Here is a 5,697-nt window from a genome sequence, read left to right on the forward strand (position 1 = left end):
TTAACAAAATGTGAATATTTAGAAAACTGATGCTGCTACATGATTTAATTAATTATACTTTTATCCTATCTCCAAGGATTACAGGGTACTGTACAGGCCCCTCCTGTACAGTACCCTGTAATCCTTGGAGAAAGTTTTGTTGAACTGGAATTTGACCTTGTTCAATCCAATCAAAGTTCATCACTTTAGCCTCTAGCCCCAACTATTTCTCAAAAATGTGTGTGTGTGTGTGTGTGTGTGTGTGTGTGTGTGTGTGTGTGTGTAGTGTAGCCATGTTAGTCTGCTACAGCAAATGTTTCCAGCACTGCCTTCACAAATACTGGGGGATTTTCAGGGTAGTGCCCGGTGGGGGTGAAAGATGTATATATTCTTTGAAGAGAAACCAGGGTATAAATTTGAGGAGGATGTGATGTCACTTCTGGTGATTTTCCAGGAATCCCCTCCAGTCTCTACAGTAATGACCATGCAGACATGGGGAAATTCCTAGTGTGTCACCATGGCCATTTCCCAGCATTTTTCTCTCTCCTGATGCTCAGTTTCTTGAGAGGAGGGGTTTACCTGCCGCAGGTGGTCAAATGGAAAGCCTAAGTGAGCGGTCTTTGTTTTTCTTCATCAGTTTTACATAATTACATTTCATTCTTTACTTCTTGTATTTAATAACTTCTTGATCCTGCCTCCCCACCCACAAAGCCTCTTATAAAAAAAATGAATGCAAAGTGGTGTCTGAAGAAGTGGGCTCTAGTCCACAAAAGCTTATGTTATAACGAATAATCATTATTCATTGACATAAGCCAGAGCAACGTGGAGGACAGACCACTGGACTAAGATATGGGAAATCCAGGTTCAAATCCCCACTGGCATGAAAGCTCGCTGGGTGACCTCGGACCAGTCCCTCTCTCTCAGCCAAACCTACTTTATATGGCTGTCATTGTGAGAACAAAATGGAGGAGAAAATTATGTTGTAGAAAAAGAGTTGGTTTTTATACCCCGGTTTTCTTTACCTTTAAGGAGTCTCAGAGCAGCTTACAATCACCTTCCCTCCCCCTCCCCACAACAGACACCTTGTGAGGTAGGTGAGGCTGAGAGAGTTCAGAGAGAACTGTGACTAGCCCAAGGACACCCAGTACGCTTCATGTGGAGGAGTGGGGAATCAAGCCTGGTTCTCCAGATTAGAGCCCGCCACTCTTAACCACTACACCACACGGAAGGCTGTTTTGAGTCTTGATTTTGCAGGAAACTGGTTTAACAGAATAGCTAAATAAAAATAATGTCCCCAGGCAACAAGACTGCTGTTGTTTCCACTGAATTCAGTTAATTATCATAAATAATGATCTTAAGGATGACATTGTTAGTCTCTTCAATTGCCAGAAGTTTCTCCTATTTATGATAACATTTGGGTGGTGTTTGCAGGAAGCTCATAAATGAATGGAGAACAAAAAAATGTGCTAACAAACTGGTTTGTTGTGGCTGCAGTCTTTCCTAGGCAACAACCTGTTTAATCAGATTGAAGTTAATGGTTAAGCTATCTCTTTGGTTGAGAGCAGAATGCAGGAACTCATTTCAGGAATTTCTTTTATCATACAAACAGAAGCATACCAGAAAGTCATTCAGTGGTGTTAAGCAGCCTCCTTTCTCCTCCTCCCTCACCATGTTCTGACTTATTCTGACTGCAATCATAACACTTCAGTAGACTTAGAAGGAAGGGTGCAGCTCTGTGCAGAACTGCACTAGTTGCATCTGAAATGTTGAACTACTGCCATGTGCACACTGCAGTCCCATTGAGAATATTTCCAGTGCTAACGCTTATGGTACAGACGGATTTAATAGAGATTCGGTATTAACTTAACTCTCCCCCCCACCACAGCAGGTCTTAGCTACGGCCAGGGAGGACCTGGCAACCCTAGGCAACCAGGGTATCTCCTCAAACTTCCACACTAGGGCCTGTCATAGCTGCCACCGCCCTCTCTGCTGCTGATGCAGTCCTAATAGTGACTTGAGAGGTGGCGAGGGACAGAGGCTGGGGGTGGTTGCTACGCAGCTACTCTGCCTCTCTCCTTGCTGCATGCAACTAAGTCCAGGCAAGAGAGGGTGCTGGGTGATATGCGCAGTACTACTTGCTAGGGATTGCCAACCTGCAGGTCCTAGATGGAGATCTCCTGCTGTTACAACTGATCTCCAGCCGATAGAGATCAGTTCCCCTGGATAAAATGGCTGCTTTGGCAATTGGACTCTGTGGCATTGAAGTTCCTCCCCTCCCCAAATCCTGCCCTCCTCAGGCTCTGCCCCAAAAACCTCCTGTTGGTGCCGAAGAGGGACATGGCAAGCCTATTTCTTGCCCAGTGAACCAGCCAGCCCTGCCAGGTGGACAAGTGAGTGAGGACTGCACCCCCCATGTCCTTGTTCTGTCTCATTGTCAGTGACCTGCACAGCAGCTGTCCTCACAGCTGATTAGGTATGTGATGGTGGGAATAAAGGGGATGTGAGGGGCATCCTTGTCTTTTGTCCAGGGCCTGAGAATTACTAAACTTGCCCCTGAACACCCCAATCTACCCAATGTTCAGTAAAATGGCTACACTCAGATATGGATGCTTTGGCAGATTAAGGGAGAGAGGGGTGAAGGTCTCTACCATCAGAAAACGTTGCCAGGAAATATTAGTTGATTGAAAGAGTCCCCTCCTTGCCAACCACCAGCCTCCCAAGCTCTCCAAATCTGGCTTTGGTGCAAGTGCTGCATGCACACTTTATTCTGCCGAACCATCCCTGGGGCAGAGAGCAATATGCAGGCCCTATCCTTAATCGGGAGAAGTAACAGCAATTATGTTGGTTAAAGGCAGCAGCTGTGACAGGCTTACCTGGCAGATCCTTTCCCACCATGGTTACTGAGCCCTCCCTTCCCTCCAGGGTTTAAAGCAGTCCTTTGGTGTAGTGTCCTGTGTTCAAATCACATACACACTTAAGATAATAAGTGACCTACCTGATAGTCTACTTGTAAGGGCAAGATAATATGTGTTAAACACTTTAAAGCTACCAAGCTGACAGTTTAACCATCTGATACTCTTAAGTGCTCTGCTGCTTAAAATAGTTACAAAGAAATCCTCTAGTTGTGTTTAAGAGCAATTACACAGTCTACTGCAAACCTGGCAATTATTTAGATAGCTGTTGCATTCATTATTACAAAATAGGTGCAGATGCCATTACAGTTTCTGCAGAGAATACTGGATTTCCAAGAACAGGCACAAACAGTTACTCTTCAGGCTTTGCCTTCTAGCCAAAACCTATTAAATGGAAAAGGTTTTATTTTGTTTAAACAAAAAACAAAGGCGAGCAGAACTCAGCCATTTCCCCTTATTGCCACACAATGTAACTAATTCATATGCCCACTACTTTTTAAAAAGAGTAAATATCATACTTTTTATGTTACATCAACCTGTAGATATGTGAACTATATGTCATACTAACGCTTTGATCTCAAATATTTGTGATGGTGTAACTAGCTGCTTTCCTGTTATGTTCCACTCAACCTAAAAGAAAGAAAGGAAAACCTCTTAAAACCCTATTCAGGTTTTTTCTCAGTGTTAAGGAGAAAGAGCCAGTCTGAAGGCTCATAGGCATCAACAATCCCATCCCTCTCTAAATTCCCAACCAGCCTCTGGCCTTTAGCGTCTTTACACTCAATCGGTTTATCCTAGTCTCTATAGTATATCACAGGTCCTAAAGCACCCACCCTTTGCAGAGCTTACATTTCTCCTCCACCCTCCAAAGATGCCATTTTAGCCAGGGGAACTGACCTCTGTCATCTGGAGATCACTTGTAATTCCAGGAGCTCCAGGTTCCACTTGAGATTGATAACCTATTAAAAAAATCTCATTAACTGTGTGAGACAACCATACAACATTCACAAACAAGCTCCTGAAGAAAGGAAAATATGTACTTTTGGTGGTATTTGCATCTTAAATGTTCCTGAGGTGCATTGCTGGCAGACTATGGGAAATCACACACAGCCCATTCCTGAGAGCACCAGCGGCCAGGAATGGCGTGGCCTCTGCGCCACCGCAGCACCTCCAGTGCGGTTTCATGGCTGCAACAGCAGGGGGAAAGGGCTGTATTTTAAATAAAGTCCAAAAATGGGGGGGGGGAAGCCCCATAAATAACAGCTACGTTGTGCCACCAAAAAGGTGGCGTGGCACTGCCATTGCTTAAGGGGGTATTCCCGGGCTGAAAGGGGTTAGGAAGCTGCCTAACAGTAGCTCCGCTCCCCGGAACGCCTCCCGGGATGCCAGCATGGGGACTTGCACTGGCAGAATGCTGGCAAAAGGTCAAGCTGGTGTCCAACGGCTGCGCTGCCACCCCAGTCCAGGGGGGCCAACGTAAGTGCCCCTACTCCAGTGTCCGTGACAGTTTGCATGGTGTAAGTGGCAAGGATGACGGAGCAGGGGTCACACCACCTTCTAAGCCCATTCAGCCCCCTACCTCAGGAATGGGCTGTTAGCCTCCATTCCCTCCCCCCAAATAATTACAAACTTAAAATAAGTTCTTATTGTAGGCATGAAATTAAGTGTTTATCGTCACTACCTGTGTGGCCAAAAATATCAAGCAGCAGCAGGTCCTCTCAGAGGTCCAGAGAGCCTACTGTAAGCCACTTCAAGCTTGTGAAGTCCCTAGCCATAGCAGATTGGATTTTCCTAGCCAGGCAACATACAACAAAGGTCCCTCAGCAAATAGTAGCTACATGCAACCTGATCCTTTGGTATTTATTTAATTCCTTAATGTACTGACAGAGTGATTTACAATTTAAAATATGAAAAGACAAAAACAAACTGCAGGAAGTGTGTCAGACCACTGGTTCTCTTCTCATGAGCAGATAGCTTGGGCTTCTCTTCTCTTGCCTTAATATTCATATCTAGGAATGGACACAATTCTGGTCAGTGCAGACACAAAGTTAAGCAATGGCTGGGAAGGGCAGCCATGAAGGAGCCAGAAGAGATTGTTATGTGTAAGGATGTGTCACTGGCAACCAAGATCATGTTAATTCATGCCATAGTATTCCCTATTACTGTGTATGATTGTGAAAGTTGGGCAATGAAGAAAGCTGACAGGAAGAAAGTAGATTCCTTTGAAATGTGGTGTTGGAGGAGAATTTTACGGATACATGGAATGCCAAAAAGACCAATAAGTGGGTTCTAGATCAAATCAAGCCTGCACTGTCTCTAGAAGCTAAAATGACTAAACTATCATACTTTGGTCACTGTATGAGAAGACAAGATTCACTGGAAAAGACAATAATACTAGGAAAAGTTGAAGGCAGCAGGAAAAGAGAAAGACCCATCATGAGATGGATTGACTTGATCAAGGAAGCCACAGCTCTCAGTTTACAAGACCTGAGCAAGGCTGTTAAGGACAGGACATTTTGAAGGACATTGATTCAAAGGGTCACCATGAGTCGGAAGTGACTTGACTGCACTTAACATGCACACACATTTAACTCCGATGTTTTAGTACAGCATATTCCTTTGGCAGCTGTATTACCTGTATTTTCTCAGGTACCATATAGCGCACTTTACAATGTTTAGAAAATTATGTTGTGCATTCATAGCAAAAGCTGATCCTTGACATGAAGTCTAGCTAACAAAAATGAGGGACATGGAATACTGGATGGGGAATACACTTCTGGGTAGCAGTGTATGAACAAGGTCTTGG

This window comes from Euleptes europaea, chromosome 12 (genome assembly GCF_029931775.1).
Source record: "Euleptes europaea isolate rEulEur1 chromosome 12, rEulEur1.hap1, whole genome shotgun sequence".
NCBI classification, from domain to species: Eukaryota; Metazoa; Chordata; class Lepidosauria; order Squamata; family Sphaerodactylidae; genus Euleptes; species Euleptes europaea.